The sequence below is a fragment of the Sceloporus undulatus genome, chromosome 6 (genome assembly GCF_019175285.1).
Source record: "Sceloporus undulatus isolate JIND9_A2432 ecotype Alabama chromosome 6, SceUnd_v1.1, whole genome shotgun sequence".
NCBI classification, from domain to species: Eukaryota; Metazoa; Chordata; class Lepidosauria; order Squamata; family Phrynosomatidae; genus Sceloporus; species Sceloporus undulatus.
Genome location: NC_056527.1, coordinates 151310729 through 151329767, shown reverse-complemented (window position 1 = coordinate 151329767; position 19039 = coordinate 151310729). Strand labels below are relative to the sequence as shown.

General features: G+C 42.6%; 1 protein-coding gene across 2 annotated transcripts in view; it reads right to left on the bottom strand.

Annotated features, from left to right (window-relative positions):
- The window catches only part of LINGO1 (leucine rich repeat and Ig domain containing 1), a 504164-nt gene extending 485406 nt beyond the window's left edge, over nt 1-18758 (bottom strand). For both annotated transcript variants that reach the window (XM_042477549.1, XM_042477550.1), the window contains exon 1: nt 17962-18758. The gene's annotated coding sequence lies outside the window, so the exon portion shown is untranslated. The remainder of the gene's footprint in view (nt 1-17961) is intronic.
- Between the last annotated feature and the right edge of the window lie 281 nt (nt 18759-19039).

The window sequence follows — 19039 nt, the reverse complement described above, 5'->3', positions numbered from 1 at the left end:
AATAATAATAATAATAATAATAATAATAATAATAATAATAATAATAATAATAATAATAATGGATTCTGATTTACGGATAACTTATCCTAGGGATTCTTTGGCAAGATTTAGCCAGAGCAGGTTTCTTGTTGCCCTTCTGTTAGACTGAGAGTGTATGCCTTGTCCTAGTCTAATGTGCACTGCAGAATTCATGCCATTTGGCACCGCTTTCATTGCCATGGCTCCATCCTATGAAATCCTGGAATTTGTCATGGTCCCAGAGCTCTCTGACAGAGGAGTCTAAATGTCTCACAAAATGATAAATCCCAGAATTCCATACCACTGAGACATTTCAGTTCAAGCAGTGTCAAGTTGAATTATTTCTGTGGTGCAGATTAGATCCAAGTCCCCTAGTTGGCTTCTATGACTAGCTGCGGGTTCACACCTGGGTCTCCTATAGTTCTAGTCCAATGTTCAAACCACAACATCACACTGGTTTGTGCCTCCCACCAAACGCCAAACCTCAGGATGCCATAGAGTGAAGCTATGGAAGTTCAAGTAGTATCAAAGCACTATAATGGTGTAATGTGACTGCACCCCAGGTTTGGATAAGGGCTGCTTCAGAGCTCATTGCTTGGGGCAGTCGGAAAAACATATAATGATCCAATTGATTAATACAGGATACATTTGCTGCCCCCATCTGGGAGAAAAAACTCTATCCCTCGAAGTATTGCAACTACAAATGACCAAACATTCATTTAATCAGAAGCCAAGTCAACCAAGAAAACATTTTAATGAATGGAAGGAAACACAGGTTTACCTTCAGTAGCAAGCAGTCTTTCAGGTAAGTTTCTTCCTTCTGGGCATTTTTTCCAATGATTTGCATTTATTAAGTCTCTGCTTCATGCTCTATGCCCACCTTGAAACCCTGGGAAAGCCATCCTTGATGGGAAGCAAACAACCATCGAAACCACAAGCTCTGCCTTGAAGAATTAAATGCCAGCCTGCCCCCAAAGGGCTTGAAATCTTGCTCTTGGGGGAATGTACAAGCTTGAATGCATTGACAGTAGCTTGGCATAAAGGTTATGGCAAACCACTTCCACTGAGGTGCATGGCCTTTGAGAAACTCCTCACTGCCTGCTTGCATGGCAGCTTGTTTGAAATGTAAGATGGAGAAATGTGCAGTTTGCACACCCACAATTACACACAGTCCTATGCTTTGCTGTTGTTGTTGGTGGTTGTGGTTTGGAATTCAGAGACATAAAAAGTGTTAGTTTGGCGTACCAATATGCAAAGGGATCATGTAGCACCTTTGAGATTAACTGAGCAAAAGCAGTGATAGAAGCTTTTATAGTCTTGGGCTGCACCTACACTACAGAAATAATGCAGTTTGATCCCACTTAAACTGCTGCAGCTCCATCCTATGGAATCCTGGGATTTGTAGCTTTGCAAGGTCTTTAGCCTTCTCTGCCAAATGTTCTCTGCCAAAGTGTTCTGGTGCCTCACCAAGCTACAAATCCTGGGATTCTGTAGGATGGAGCTATGGCAGGGAAAGTAATGTCCAACTGCATTAGTTCTATAGAGTAGATGCACCCTTAGTCTGCTTCTTCAGATGCATGGAGAAGAGGGCATATGTGGAAGCAGACCATGTTTACAAAAGCCTCTATTACAACCTCTTTTGCACAGTTAGTCTCCAAGGTGCTACAAGATTCCTTTGTTGGCTTGGTAGGGGCCAAGATGAAGGTAGACTACCTGCGGGGAGGAAGGAATGGATTATCTTTCTTTGATAAAGGTTGGGCTGGCATCTTTCAGGGGTGCTTTAGTTGTGTGTTCTTGCATGGAAGGCAGATGGGATGTATGGTTCATAAAGGTCCTTTCCAACTCTACGATTCCATGATTCTATGAATACCCAAGGAGCATGCATTTCTTTTTCACTGACTTTACATTCTTGGCTTCTCCAGCTTCTGTCTCCAAGTCACTGGGCTCTTCTTGATCTTGCTTTCCTCCTTCTTTCCCTCCCTCTCTCTTTCCACAGCCTCTTCCTTTCTTTGTCTCCTCAAGCTATTTTCTCTTCCATCCCTGCTGCCTCCTCTTTGTTTCCTTCTCCCTCTTTAACTACTGCAATTTGAAAGTCAGCAAATAAATAGAAAAGTCAGACACAAATACTGTCTCCAGGCTATTTCACAGCCCCAGCTAGAGATCACAGCTAGCCTGGATTTGGAAACATAAAGCCTACACTCGGAGGTAGTCAGGTATCATCACCTTGCCTTTCTCTCACCTTGTCTTCCTGTTCATTCTTCTTCGGAGGGCAGGCATTGTTCAAAGACAATTTATTCCACAGATTTCATCCATTGTCAAACAAAATTCAGCAGCGTATTATTCATCTGTTACAAGAAGAAAATCTGCCCAGCAATCGTCTGCAAGTGTGAATCATGGCTCATGATAGATCAAGGAGAGAGAAAGAGAAATGGCAGAGTGGAAAATCAAAGTCCCAAAGGAAACACAGAGTGCCATTTTTATAAGGACTGAGATCCAACACTGCTGTTGTTGTTGTTAACTACCCTTGGGCCAACTTCAACTCATGGCAACCCATGAGTGAGAAACCTCCAAGACCTCCTGCCCTCAACTGCTCTGCTCAGGTCCTGCAGACTCAGGGCCATGGCCTCCTTGGTTGAGTCCATTCATCTAGTGTATGTAATCTTCCTCTCTTTCTACCATCCTCCACCTTTCCTAATGTTATTGCCCTTTCTTATGGGCTGCACTTTTTCATGATGTGGCCAAAGTACAACAGCCATAGTTTGGGCATCTTGGCTTCTAGGGAGAACTCAGGACTGATCTGCTCTAGAACCTATTTGTTTGTCTTCTTGGCCACTCTTCTCCAACACTACATTTCAAATTAGATGTTCTTCTTCCTATCCACTTTCTTCACTGTCCAACTCTCGCATCCATACATGGCTATGGAGAAAACAATCATTCCACAGTGTAGGGGCAGCTGGAGATACATTGTGGGGTAGGCAAAAGAAGAAGGGAAAGGGATAAGAACGCAAAAATTCTACTCAGCCATGTAGCAGAGCTCACATTGCGCTAGAGGCAAGATGGGTCAAAGCGTACAGAAGCAAAGGAAACAAAAATGAACAAAGAAGGACTTAAATAATGTCTGACTGCCTCCCTCCATTAAAGTCCAGGCATGATTGCACCATAAAACTGACAACTGACCTTTTTTCCATTGGATGCCATCAATGATAGCTCCTCTCTCAAAGTGTCCCACATCATGTGAGAATGGAGTTGCATCCCCAGGTATTGAATCTGTGAGTTATGTAAAACTACTTGGGACCCCGGCCTTAAATGGCATTATCTACTGGAGAGTAGCAATGAAAAGGAATAGAGCTGCAATTTTACACTGCCGAGTGATGCATTTTGAGGCTCAGATGCTACCCTCCTCCCCATCCTCAACCTGGATCAGTAGGAGGTGAGGTTATTCAGAAACTCTTTTCAAAACCCCAGCTTTCAGGACCGATGAGAATCTCTCAGGAGAGCTGAAATTATCAGTGAGAAAACATACATTTCTCCTTGTAAAATGGGAAGAGAATCATGTTAGGCCAGAAATGAAAATGGGCCAGTCCCCAAGGGAATGAGAGAAGGTCATATGTGAATGTAATAGAGAGTACAGACTGGATGTATTCCACACACACTCACAAAAAAAGACCGCAACGATGGCAATGCTCCAAGCCAGAAACTTCCTTGAGCATACATTAAGATAGTGTTTCATTTTCCCCATGTACACTTGCTCTTTTCCCCCCTATTGCTTTTGGGGGAGCGGATGGTAGGAGAGATAGTTCAGCACAACAACCCAAAAGAAGTTTAATTGGCAAAGAGACATTTACAAGGTGTGACACCTGTGTTCAATGACCCCATGCAATTTCTGCATAATTCTGCAACTGCATCAAAACTTGCCCCCTTTTAAATGTCCATGTTTTCCTAATGGATGCATTTGTGTATACATCTTTCTCTAATGCGTACATATTTTTAGACACATTGAAAGCTGAGAACAGCAAGAGTTAGTGAACTCTGGGGTGGGATCCATAGGATAAAACAATTCTGATCCACTGACTGGTTTGAGAAATGTGGATTGCACTAAATTACTAGGGGGGGGGGAAATAATATTCACCTTTCTGAGTAAAGAAGCTTAAGCTTATTCTGGGAACCTGTTCTTCAATCCAGGATTCTTGCAGTCAGGAGATGAGAATGGAGAAAAGCTGGGATACAGTGACCCAGGGGAACAGTGAACCATAGCTTGGAAGCATTCCTCTTTTTTTGGAGCACATTTCCCAGAACTCTCCAGTCAGCATAGATACTTCCCATGCTTCCCCGAAAGGAACTTTTCCAAGCTCTTCAGTGAACAGATGTCTTCCATCTTGATATTATGGAATAATAGTTGGCTCTCTCCGCCCGTCGTGTTGCATCGCTTTCTAATTTGACTTGGAGAATATCAGAAATTAATTTTGGATATCAGTATATGTGCAGTTTATTGCAATTTTCAAGAGGATTTCTTCTTCTTCTTCTGGTCTCCCCCCCCCCCTTCCAGGTTATTTATGTGCGCAAGCACATATGCTCATTGATTAGACTGCTGCAGAGAAATGGAATTGTTGTTGATGCAATCTGGAAGACAGTCAGAGAGGCGAATTTCATCAAGCCTTCCTAGGCAGAGTGTTTTGCTCTGCTGACCAGTAAGGGCAAAAGGCCAGGAGAAAAGAATTGATACCAGGCCTAGCAAATCCAAAACCCTTTCTTACATCGGTCCAGTCACAGAAGCCAACAGCACATGTGTTTATTCCCTTTTATCATCCATATCTGTAGTGTTCTTTGCCAATGGACTCATTTGGTGCCATTATTACAAGCCTTCAAATGGGTATTAAACACCTATTAGTTCCAAATTGCTTTTTCCTCGGTAAATATATTTTGCTTTGGTTAATTGATCTGGGGGTGCTGAATTATTTTATTCATTTTAGTGATAGTGCATCCCATCAGTTGTTCTGTTGCTCCAATGCTGTTTTATTGTTATTAATTCTCATTGTTGCTTTTTACACTGATTTTATGCCTTTTTATGAATTACAATGGTATTGTTTTTACTGCAAAGTCTTTGTACAATGCAACCCACCTGGTGGGATTTTGGCTCTTAAATGAAGTCCATATAAATTAATCAGACAACGTCCAAGTTCCAACAGTGATGAAACAGAATGTACCTTTATGCTCACAAAGTGGCATAGTGGTTGGACGTTGTTGTGTCTTTTATTAACTGTGACACTGTAAAACCTAGTGTGCATAAAAATGTGCATGCCCAACTGCATGTGCAATGCACAGTGTTTATTTCACAAGTATCTGTCCGTCTATATGCACAAATGGTCAATGTGTAATTTCCGTCTGTGTTCACAAATGCGGTTTGTCCAAAGGGCAATGGTCCAACAGGCACAGCTCCTCTTCTGTAACCTTGGAATGAAAGCAGATTTCCACATCAATACTTCCAAAGGGGAATTGACACATGTGGTTTACAGCACTGTGCAGTGGTTTGAGCATTGGTGTACAACGCTGGAGGTGCAGGTTTGAAATCCTCACTCGGCCATGAAAACTCACTGGTTATTGTTAACTGCCAACAAGTTGACTTCAACTCATGACAACCCTATGAAAGAGAGACTTCCAAGTTATCCTGTCACAAACAGCCCTGTTCAGGTCTTGCAGACTCAGGAACATGACTTCCTTGGTTGAGTCTATCCATCTGGGATGTGGTCTTCCTGTTTTCCTACTGCCTTCTATCTTACTATAATGAGTCATGTCTTCTCATAATATGTCCAAACTATGACAGTCTCAGTTTAGTCATCTTAGCTTCTAGGAACAGTTCAGGCTTCATTTCCTTCTGTTGGTGTTTCTAGCAGTCTACAGTATCTGTAGAACTCTTCACCAGCACCGCATCTCAAATGAGTTTACATTCGTCCCTCCACATTTGCGGCTTTGACTTTTGCAGATTTGATTATTCACGGGTTTTATTAATATATTCTCTCTAGGAATATCTAGGTTTTCTAGACAACTCTATGGTCAACTTTAAACAAAGGTCACACTGAATGACTTAAAGATTCCTAGAGAGAACAGTCCATTAAACATTTGTAGCTCCTCCTTCTATGGTCAATGTTGGGCAGATGCTGACCACAGAGTTGCACTTGAGGACCTAGAGGTTCCTAGAGAAATGTTCTCTCAAGTAAAAATATAAATGTTGTTTTATTTGTGGTTTTTCCACATTCATGGGGTCCTGTGCCCCTAACCCCTGAGATTGTGGAGGGACGAGTGTATTTTCTTCCTATCACTTTTCTTCACTGTCCAGTGTTCATAACCATACATAGACATGGAAAATAAAATGGTATGGACAATCCTAATTATAATATTCAATGGTATACCTTTATACACTTGAGGATCTTGTCTAGTTCTTTCATAGCTGTCTTTCCAAATCCTGTTCTTCTGATTTCTGGACTACAGTCTCTGTTCTGAACAAAGATGGAGCCAAAGTATTGCCGGGGGGGGGGGGGGATCTTGGACTATTTCAATTTCATCATCATCTCATATTTTACACAGAGGAGTACCTATACCTCAGAGCCCATTATGATGGCAACTCTGCTTCTGCAACCTTGAAATGGACAAAACATGTCTGCCTTGGAGATAAATGGCCACCCATCTCCATTGGAGAACTCTACACAGATTTCTGGCCAATATATTTTTAATGCATTTGCTCATTTCTTTCTTGACAGCATGCACAAATGGAAGAAAATGTCATCTCCCTTGGACAAAGTGAAGACAGCTTGATTCCTAAGGCAAGGGAATGTTTGTGAGTTACCAGGTATATTAGATCACATAACTGTCTGTAATAATAAACTCTCAGCTATCAAATCAGTGCACCAACTGAAAAAAGAGGTACCCTGGGGTATAATTGCATGTTTACACAGAAACACAGAGGGAATAGGCACCAGTTTCTCCATCTTGGTTACCTTAGCACTTTTGCTTATCTGGCAACATGCCTCTCAACACGACTGGAAAGGACCAACCCTCAGATCTGTGGCCAACCAAACAGGTGCAACCATTCTCATTTTAAGTGTGTTCATTTGTGAACAGGGCTATCACCTTCTACTTATCGTAAGCATTTAGTGAAAACTCCATTTTCAGAGACCAAGCAACATGGTCAGTGCCACTACTCAGAGCTGGAGCCAAAGGATAGCAACTTGTTGCACCTTTCTGCTGGTTACAAACCCAAGTGGACTTTCTCAGAGGTTGTGAAAACTGTAATACATTATGTAAGTGGTTGCATTGCTTAGGAGCTTCCATAAACCGAGAGAGGGAGAGTAAGATGAACTGTTAAGCAACGAGAGAGTACACACAGGCACACCGTCCACTGAGTGACTGGCTACACAACTCCAGGCTAGATAACCAGTGTGATATAGTGGTTTGACCATTGGACAACAACTCTGGAGACCAGGATTCAGATCCCCACTTAGCCATGGAAACCTACTGGTTGACCTTTGCCAAGTCACATTCTCTCAACCTCAGAAGAGGTCACTGGCAAAAACCCCTCTGAACAAATTCTCCCAAGAAAACTCTGTGATACCTTCATCTTTGTTGTCACCATAAGACTTGAAGGCTCACAACAACAACCCCACACCGTTGCCCAACACTTTTGCAAGGCATTCCAGTGGGACAACAGCCCAGTGAACAGATATCCAGAGTGAAGAACAACAACAACAAACATTGTTCCTGAAGTAGCAATCAATTCTCCTGGAATTGATCAGGAGCTGCTGAGAAACATCATTAACAATTGTGAGCATTTCTGCACATTCCAATAAATTTGAACATGTAAGACCTTCCATCTGCCTCAGGCATCCACCCACGGCAAGTCCCTTGATGCTCTGACAAGGGACCTGGCCTAAAATAATCAGCAGATGGGAAGAAGTTGATTTTCTTTCCCCTTGCAAAGATTAAAAAAATGCATATGAAAAATACATATCCAGTACATCAAGGTATGTTATCTTGTCTCCTTCCTCTCTGGATTTTAATTCCCAAGGGATCAGACTTCTCTGTCTTCTTTCTTCTTTCTTTCTCATTTGCAAGCTGATCCAAAGCCAAGGCTGGTTTATAATTCTAATGCCATGTTATACAATGACCAAGTCTCACCATTCACTGCTTTCCTTCCCTCTCAATCCAAAGCAATCTTTGCAGTGGAAAAATCCAGCTAGTAGGCTGTTCAGGGTTATTGACAATTTAATTTTGCTTCACAACAACAACACATACCAAAGCACATGGAAATTACATGCCCATGTAACAATAGCATTTTTGTGTTCCTCACTTCCCAAGTGTCCAGACACCAGTGGCAATTCTATATAGGCTCCCACAGCTTTTGGATAAGGCAACATTGAAGAATAACCTATCTTCGAAGTACTTTGCTTTGTTTATAGAAATACAAGCAGAGACTCTTCAAAGCAATCAGGCCCAAGAAGTGGGCAGCAAAACTGCTGATGGTGCATCCGATTCCTAGTGATATAATGTTTCAGCCAACAGTATGGCTGCTGCATCCCAGTTCTATTGATTTTAGCTAAAATTCTGCTTTCTATATTTGGACACTCTACATGTTGGCTCTCTCTGTATTTGGAAGGCTCTATATACCCTAAAGGCACTGGCTCTCATCTAATCTTGAAAGCTAAGTAGGATTGGCTCTGGCTAGTACTTGGATGGGAGACCACCAGCCAATCAGGCAAGAGCTGTGGGAGATTGCTAGGCCATGAATATTCCAGGAGGTCATTGGTGACAATCAACCATTCTGGAGGAAGCAACACTTTCGTCTGATAATTCCTGCCTCATGTTTCCAAAGGACTTTGGACCCCGTTTCATTAACTGACCATGAAACTAAACACTCCCGTGGATTGATGCCTTGGATTTATTGCTGTACCTACTAATCTGGACTGCCTGGACTCTGAGAACTGCTTTCACCTGGTTGGTAAGCTCCTATATATGACTGATGCTGCTGTTATCTTGTCTGGCTGACATACTTTGCTTATTATTATTATTATTATTATTATTATTATTATTAGGCTTTATTTATATAGCGCTGTAGATTTGCACAGCGCCGTACATACAAACAATAAAATACATGAGTCACATTCTTTGTTTCTGTGTATCTTCAAGTAGCTTCCGATTCATGGTGACCCCAAGGCGATCCCACCACAGGGTTTTCCAGGGCTGAGACCATGCGACCCGTCCAAAGTCACCCAGTGGATCTCCATGTCTGAGCAGGGACTCAAACCCTGGTCTTCAGAGGCATAGTCTGATGCTGAAATCACTACTCCACTTGGCACCCTCTTTACTAACCCAGTAAAGTAGTTTGCCCCCGGCTGAATTCCAAGACAGGTCACAGGGCTGAGTAGCATAACTAAAACATAACACCACATGCAGATAGATATTCACATGATACAAATCTGATGCAGAATTCCAACATGGGAGTAGCAGTCCAAACAGGGAACTTGTGAGCACTGTTTCCCACATACCTCCCAGCAAATGCAATTCATTCAGAGGTGTCAAGGTATGGAAAGGCTATCAGGGGATGTTCAGTTCTTTTGAAAGATAAAAATCAGCGATGATGCCATTATTATGTTGATTCAGTACTTCCCATGACAGGTCACTGTAGGGCTATGGCAGAAGCTGAAAAAACCCAAGCAATCTCTGGCACAAATTGTTCTTGCAACTGTAGCAAAGGCGAGGCTAAAACTCAATTGTCCGTGCTATTTTCCTAAATTAAACAATAAAGCAGGAGCCACTTCACATTTCTCCTTATGCTGCAATTCTTCATTAATCCTTACAGTAAAAGGGTGGAGGGAGCAGACAATTAAACTCAAGATGAATACCTCCCGCTTCACGAGACAAATTGATGCGAAAGCAAGAAAGACAAGGCAATGGAGTCCATTGAGTTACTTCTCAGAAGCAATAAATAGACCACAAAGTTTGACATGGAGTCAAGGAACCTGGCTAAGCGTCAAGCCAAACAGTCTGTAAGAATTATAAAGCTTCAGGTTTATTATCATCTCTTTGCTCCTCCACTCTCAAACTAATGGGATGCAGTAGACTCAATGAGGATTTGAATCTGGATCTCTCAAGTCCCTATTCAATAGGTTGCAATTATTCGCTATGTTTCTTCTCAAAGACAGCAATGAATAATTTCATCAATTTGCTTCCATATATATATATATATATATATATAGTTTCCAATAACCAGTGTTTTCAAACACGACTCAGAATTCGCAACTTATCAGGACAAAATTTGCACATGCTTGTTTTGTGCAGAAAAACATCATTTTCTGCATGGGAAATAATATCTCAATGCAGAATAATCTCCTGCACAGATAATGTTCTATTCAATGCAAATCAGCCATGTGAATTTTATGTGGGGCAAATTCCTAATTACTGCTTTTTTGTTCCTGAACACAAAACAATATTTTCTATGCAGGAATTAATATTTCAGCATTGGAAAGTGCCCATTCTTGCACAGAAAACTCTGTTTTCTGCTCAAACCCACGATGACTGGATTTTGTGCGGAACAAGTCTTGAAGTGCAAATATTCTCATCACTCCAGAATTTTTCTCATCAAGCTTTTTTGACACTTGAAAAACACATTTTTCAGTCACTCTTTGAATATTCTTTAACATTCATGTAAATCTACAGTGCTATATTAATAAAGTATAATGATAATAATAACAACAACAATAATAATTCTTTCCATTCCTACAGGCTTACACATTGCAACACAGTGGTTCTCACTTGTTTGATAATCTCCATTTTGTACGCTGTTAGGCTCACTACCAAATGTCTGTGTGCATGAATTTGTGTAACAAGGACACACATTAGCCTAATCTCTGTTGTTATTCTCATCTTGAGTACACTCATTGCGCCAATGGAATTTGCATAACTGTTGGGTTACTACTCAACTATGGAGTCAGTGAGATTTTTTTTCTAGTTGTGTGCCTCCAACATTTCAGAGTTGAAAACCAGGACACAAGTGTGTGTAAGAAGGACGCACATAGCCTAATTTCTGTTATCATTCTCATCTTGAGTACACCCATTGCACCAATGGAATTTGCATATCTGTTGAGTTACTACTCAACTATGGAGTTAGTTGTGTGCCTCCAACATTTCAGAGTTGAAAACTAGAACACAGGTGGCTAAGCCATGTTAAGAGTGTGGTCAAGATAGCAAAAGTTATTAATGGGGAAGATACACAAACCAGGAGAGATTATGGCAGTTTGCTTTTGCCTGAACCTACTGGGAAGGACAGGATTCCAACTAACATCATAAATCCTATCACTTCCATTTCTTGAGTTAATGGAATACCAACTACTTTTGCACTTTGAACTCAGTTTGAAGTAATTTAAGTAAGCTGATAACAAAGGGGGGAAATTGGAGGAGGGAAGCAAAACTAGGACATTTTAGAAACAGCCAGATACAGAAACAGACACTGTGCATCCCTCATTGCACAACGAGACAATAAACAGGCACATTGGCAGATATACAACTGACTGCACAACATCATTCCTCAGCAGAAAGGTAGTGTGGTGCAATCATCGTGTAATTACTCGAGTACACAAGTGCAAAATATGAGCATGATGTAGAGTACCATCATGCTGTGCATTTGGGGGTAAGCATTTTTGAAGCATACCTATCTTTCTCCCCGTGGGGAAAACAGTCATACAGAATTATATATGAATTTCTGTGCAATAGATTGGGGGGGGGGGGGAATCTTGCTATGCAATATAGAAATGGAAAGGAAAGAGAGTGCAAGTGAGACTGGGGAAATTTCGATGCCAAATAAGTGAGCGATTTTCACATCTCGGCAAACAGGAGCGTAGTCTTCTTATTTGCAACATAAGTGAATCCCAAATCATTCCATATTGCCTTTACCCACAGAACCTAATGGCAGGCAACCCTGTCATTCTTTCACACTTGGCGGGACTTGACCTCGCAGTGTTGCATGGGCAAATCGAGATGTACAATCTTCATGTCATGTTTAAGGGGACGGTACTTTGATGGAACACCGCAGGTAAGGAGAAGAGAAGAAAAAAGATCGGAGTAAAAAAAAGAGAGAAAGGAATAATACTTCTTGAAAGCAACCAGAATTCTTAATAACACAAACTGTCACAAGTTTAGCACTATGTGCTGACAACACCTCCTGGGATGTCAGGGCATATCTTGTCAAGTTGTCTTTGGAGTTGTATACATGATCAGGGACAGCCAAGGTTACTCTTTTCTGCTTTGGCCTGGGCTACAACGTGTTTCGATTGAATTAGACATTCCAGCCACTACCTTCATACATCTTCATATCCAAGACAGACAGATGGAGAAGAGCGTTTCAGCAATCCTAATTATTTACAGGCTCCACCTTGGTTTTCAGATTTCAATTAGCCCTTTGGCAAGGGCTTGGGAGGAAAAACATGATGATGATGATGATGATGATGATGATGATGATGATGATGATGACGATGATTTGCTCTGAATCTATAACCAAGCAAGAAGCTGGAAGTCAACACTGGCACAGTAAAGACTGAGATTCGGTGTAGCATGTGACGTTAAGCATTGCATGGGCTACGTGACCTTTGCATCGGATGGCAACATTACACAATGGAATGTGTATCTGGAAGTACAACCAAATGCAACAACTGGATGTATAACTGGATGCACAACCAAAGGTGCAACAAACTGTTAAACTGAATGTAGAAGATGTGTAATTCTTCTTCTATGATCTTGAACTGAATGTAGATGTTATGCATGGACAAAAATATCCAACTGCTTCCATAAAGGAAGCACATGCATGAGCAAGAGAGTGAGTGTGGTGTCGTGGTTTGAATGTTGAAACCTCTGGAGGTTCGTCTTTGCCTTTCCCAGAGGTTGAAAGCATGACTTGCCCAAGGTGGGTTTCATGACCCAGCAGGGAATCGAACCCTGGTCTCCAGAGTCACAGTCAAACATTTATTCCACTATGCCATGTGTTGTTGTTATTGTTGTTGTTGTTGTTTGGACAAGCTTTTGACCATTCACTGGCCTTCAATCACTTCTCTCCCACTCCTTTTTACGTTTTTATAAGATTTTCAAATGTTTGCTTTCAGTGCATGGTTGCAATGGGATTGCTTGTTGAGTTGTTGCTTTCCAAATTGTTCTCTAATGTTGTAACTGCTCGATCTTAGCTGTGTAGTATCTTGTTTTGATTTATGATGTTAGTTGCTTTGCATCCTGCACTGGGAGAGAGGAGTGCTATCAATTAGTTCCTTACCTGAATGCATTAATTACCTCCCTTAATTAATTATATTAATTAATTATCACAGTTAATTACTTAATTTAATTATATTAATTCATTGTGTCAGTTAATTAATTACAATATCTGATGAGATGGACACAAGCCCAGTTGTAGGAAGAGAGCAGTAAGTCTTGGGAAGTCTATATCAGGGAAGGCACCATGCGCTATACTTACTGGAGCTGATGGGAATTACAGTCCAATTGTGCTCTTTATTGCCAGGGCTGAAAATACATTTAGATACTGGATCAGCCAAAGGATGTCAATAGGGACCTTACTATAGCTTTGGCTGGAGTTTAGCTGGATTTCTCTTATTTCTTTGCTTGCCTTTGTGTTGCTTTTTCAATGCCTTTGCACCTTCCCATTGCTGTCTTCCAGCTAAAGCTAAGCTATTACAAGAAAATAGTATAAATCTATGTCTGTTTAAAATGGCTCTTTAAAAATATGTTCCAGCAGCAGCGCAAAGTGTGGGAGTAGGAAAATGGCCCATTAAAAGAAACTGTGTAGTGGAATTTAGTCTGAACGTTAACAAAGCTTTCTAAGATGCTGAGCTATTTTGGAAACAGGATTCAGGGCCAGTGTGGTGAGGTGGTCTGAGCTGACTATGACTTTGGACACCAGGGTTTGAATCCATGCTCAGCCATGGAAATCCTCTGGATGAACTTGGGCAAGTCACACTCTCTCAGCCTCTGAAAACTCCATGATAAAGTCACCTTAGAATCACCATAAATCGGAAATTACAGCAACAACAATCAAACCTTAAATAGACAATTCAGGCTAAAACACAGAACAAATTAAGCATTGACATGTCAACATTCTTGGCTCAGGAAAACATGTACCAAATGTGTATATTTCAAAGCCATGGCAATGTTGCTGTCACTCAACGCTGGGTGAGACAAGAGAAATAGTCCATTTCCCATCTACCAACCTACAACTCCCTAAAGTTTCAGGTAAGCGCATTTCCAGCTCTCTGGAGAGAGCAGGGAACTTTGACACATAAAGTAGCATTATGCTCCAGACTGGCCGTGGATCGATCATGATGGCAGCCACATGCACCAAGTCAAAGCTGTGTTGGCATATCACTGTTGAACCCACTTGGTGAGCTTGGGCAAGTCACATGCTCTCAGCCTCAGAGGAAGGTAAGGGCAAATTTCCTCTGAACAAATCTGGCCAAGAAAACCCTGGATAGGTTTCCAGAGGCACCACTACCAGTTCCTTGCAAGAAGGAACTCAACGGAAAGCGTATCCACCTCACTGGCACTTGTGCTGAAGTCAAGATGAGGCAACCATGCCATCTACAAGGAAGGGTTAGAGCAATGGTTTTCAAAAAAAGGGGAGAGAAAGTGGTTCTGCCATTTTATTTTATTTTTGAAAACCATGGTTGATCTCTTCAAGGATTCTTCTATGGGCCAAAAACTACCAAGCAGAGCTTTATGCAGCATGCATTCCCATCAGAGGGGAAATCTTTATCCAATGGATTTCTGCTGCTTGCATAGCCCTTCAAAGCCCTAAGAGCATCAATAAAAGGAAAAGTTGCCAAGCCAGCAAGACAGAGGATAAGATTCCTGGAAGGACTGGTCAGCTTGTTCCAGAAATGAAGAAACTGACCCAAAAACAAAACAAAACACCCTCACAATTGTTTGATAGCCACTGAACAGACCAACAGAAGCATATTAGTCCAAGTCTTGTTTTGATTCACAGGCTCAAAACACAAGATGCTAATCCGTTTGGGTTCAAAAACATCCCAAGCTCTATGTGACCAGTTGAAGGAGCCATTGCATCTTGCATTTGAAACTGTTTCCCTCCTTTGCCCTCTCCCAGGAGTGTAGATGTGGCGGGCAACATGAGGGCATTGACTATCGAATAAGAATTGTGCCCTCCCCGGACGTTATGTTTCTTTTAATCTCCAAATTGGTAGCACTGCCATAACTCAAAACTTGAGCTGAGTGTTTAGAAATGCAGTTTGAGCATGCAAAGAAAAGAGGCCGGGCAAGTTACTGAGGGAATGCAAAAACCACAAACGGACGAGCCCTAGGTGGAAACAATTTTCAAAGTCTTGCTCTCTGCAGCACTAGCAATTTGGGAATTGAAAAGAAAGGAATCATTTGGAGAGGGTCATACTTCTCATTTCAGGGCAATGCCCTCAGTATTTCCCCCCATGGCTATATACATCTCCTTACCATCTGTTTTCAAAGCGCAAGACTTGACATTTCAAATAATGCTTAAGAATACTCAGAGGGCTTTGCACATACAGCCTCACAACAATCCTGTAAGGTGGGCCATCATGACACTGAAGATGAGGGTGAGAATGGAAACTCAGTGGTCTGCATCCTATCAGTTAAACCCCAATTTTCTTTTAAATGGCATGTCATTGCATATATAAATCAAGAGGAACAACAAGGTTTGGTGCAATGAATAGGAAGGGGGTTAAGGATAGGAGAGGTAGCATGGCATAGTGGTTTGAATGTTGGACTATGACTCTGGAGACCAGGGTTCGATTCTACGCTCAGCCAGGAGACCCACTGGATGAGTTTGGGCAAGTCACATGCTCTCAGCCTCAGGGGAAGGCAATCGCAAATCTCCTCTGAACAAATCTTTCCAAGAAAGTTGGAAACAAATTGAAGGTACACAGCAAGAACAGGAAGATTAAGGAAAGGAGAATAGCAACTCCCATTCAGCTCCATTTTCAGACCACATAGGACAATTTCCTAGGAAGCATTTATTTTCCTAACTTAAGTCACTGTCTTAGCAGATTCTGCCCATTGAGCATCTATTGTTCTGAGCTCTGAAATGAACCTCTGCTCTCAGCATCCATTCCAAAGTCTGACAACTGTTTGCTTTTCAAAGAGACCGGCAGCATGACCTGCACCAATAGCGTCGCTATTAATTATTCTACGCTATAAATCCCCATCAAGCGCACCTAATGCGCAAGCCCATTCCATTGGTTTGTTTTGCTTCTAGCCCAAGCATTCCATGTTGTCTATCCAGAAGCAAGCCCTGCTGGGTTCGGCGGGGATCCCTTTCTGTCGGGATCCTTCCTTGTGAACACACCTCAAAGAAAAGGTTTGGAAATCTTTGCTGCAAATCTCTCCCCACCTCCCAGCCACCCTTTTGTGTCTGACATGGCATCCTAGCTTGAAAACATGTCAGTTTGCAAAATGATATTTACGCAGTCCTGGAATGGGACATTACGGTGCAGTGTCATGGTAAGATGTTGACCCCAGAAAGACCTGTGTGCAAATTCCCAAGCAGGCTTGATGCCCACTGGGTGACCTTGGACCAGTCAGATTTGCAGACAATGTGAACTAAATAAACTCGGTTCAAGGAAAGGGGAGTGAGTTACTCCAGCAAAGATAACATGTGCATTGCTTTGGATGTAGGAGAGCAATCAACAACAACAATAACAACAATAACAACAACAACACTTATTACAGGTTGAATCTCCCTTATCCAAGATGCTTGAGGCCAGAAGTGTTTTGGACTGCAGAGGTTTTGAAATATTTGCATATAGATAATGAGCTATCTTAGAGATGGGAACATGAAATTCATTTATGTTTATGGAGCCATAATGGCTTGACTATGATTCTGGAGACTAAGGTTCAATTCCCAGCTTGGCCGTGAAACCCAGTGAGTGACCTTGGGCAAGTCACAGTCTCTCAGCCTCAGGGCAAGGACAAACCTCCCCTGGACAAACCTTGCCAAGAAAACCACATGATAGGTTTGCATTAGGGTCACCATAAGTTGGAAACAACTTGAAGCACACAGCAACTACTACAACAACTGTATGAGAGTCTAATAACATAACAATATATGGAAAGTTTAAAAAAGGGGGAGTGCAACTCATTCTACCTGAGGACCATCTGGAAGACCACATCTATCCATTTGGAGGTGAAACGACATCAACAACAACATAATGAAGGGGTAGATCATGGTGTAGTCACTGGAGCATCGGACTATGACTTTGGGGACCAGGATTCAATTCCCATCTGGGCAGCAAATCGAATGCTCTCAGCCTCAGGGGAAGGCAACGGCAAACCTCCTCTGAGCAAATCTGGCAAAGAAAACCATACGATGGGTTGCCTTAGGGTGGCTATGTCCAAAAGGACTTGAGGGCACACAGCAACAATTGAAGTACAACAGAGTCTGGCTCATAATCTGTGGTCCCTGAAAGGTGAAAAACCAACTGTGCTGAAACTAGAGATTAAGGCAAGAGTGCTCTTGAGCATTCACAAAGTGTTGTCCCACCTGTCTCATCCAACAACAAAGAATCAACTTCCTCCTTTTAGAAAGCAACCTTTCAGGATTAGGGAATGGGCGAAGAAGACACTTGACTATTTTTTCCAACAGGTCTAGGATTTTGTTTTTGTTATCATCAGGACTAGGGATGGGGGAAGAAGACACTTGAGTTTTTCTTTCCTCCACTGTCCTTCTCTTCTCTTTCCCAGTGGAAAATCCTTCTTTGCTCCTAGGATTTCGCTTCCCACAATCCCCCCAAAACCCCAAGATCGAGGAGCAGAGGCTAGCTGGAAGAAAGGAGAAGAAAGATGCAGTACCATCTCATCCCAATGCCCCATGCCAGCCCCATAGACCTCCCCCTGAAGAATCAAGAGACTCACCCATTGTGCCTGTCCTGCGTTCCCCCGAACGTGTGAATGGAGACGACTCCAACTTCTGGAGAACTGGGTTAAGATTCCAGGGAATCCCAAAGTAAGAGGACAAAGAACCTCCGTTGAAGGATTTCAAGGAGAGACCATGTCTGGGTGGGAAAGGGAAAAAGCCCACCAAGTGCCCAGCAAAAAGAAGCAAAATCTCCTATATATATAGGAGATATATATAATCCCTGGCTTTTGTGGTCCCTTTCCTTGGTGTGGGGGGGTATTTCCGTCCCCAATTACCAGGACGCCCGAGGACAGGTCTGGGCAGAAGGTGGTGGTGGTGATGGAGGTGGAGGAGGAAGGGGAAAAGGCAAAGGTTCAAGGTTGTCCGAAGCCAGCATCCTTTCCTGATCTCTTCCTTGCACCTCCTCCTTCTCCTAAGGATGGAGGGAAGGAAAAAAAGAAAGGAAAAAGAAGGAAAGAAAGAAGAAAGGAAAAGAAAGAGGGAAGGAAAGAGGTAGCTCTCCTCTCCTCTCCCCCTTCACATTGTCTTCTTCATCATTGCAGCCGCCTTTGGGGGTTTTCCAGCCAGGATGCCAAAGTGGTCCAGCGAAGGATGCTGCGAAGGATGCAGTTAAGGATGCTGCTGAGGATGCTGCGGCTGGACTGGCGGCGCGGTCCTCCCTCTTCCCGGTTCGATCGCGCAGCTGCTGCGGATGACATCAGGCGGAGACAGCCGCCCCTCTGGAGACAGGGATGGAGGGATAGAGAGGGGGGAGAGAATGGAGGGATGGGGGAGGAGGGATGGAGGAGTGTGTGTGTCGCCTCTGCAGCGACAGAGAGAGGAAGATACAGAGAGAGAGAGAGAGAGAGAGAGAGAGAGAGAAACGGTGACCAACCTCCCCACCCTTTTTCTTTTTCTCTCCCTCCCTCCCTCCTTTCCCAGCTGTCATCCCAGGCGCCTCTGCCGACTCCTAAGGAGAGGCGGTTGTTTTTAAATTGGTTCCAGGCACTGCTGGGGAAAGTTAGTTTGGGGGGACTATCATACCTAGCATCCCCCCCAGCCAAGCCCTAGAGAGCATGGTCCATCACAGCCCAC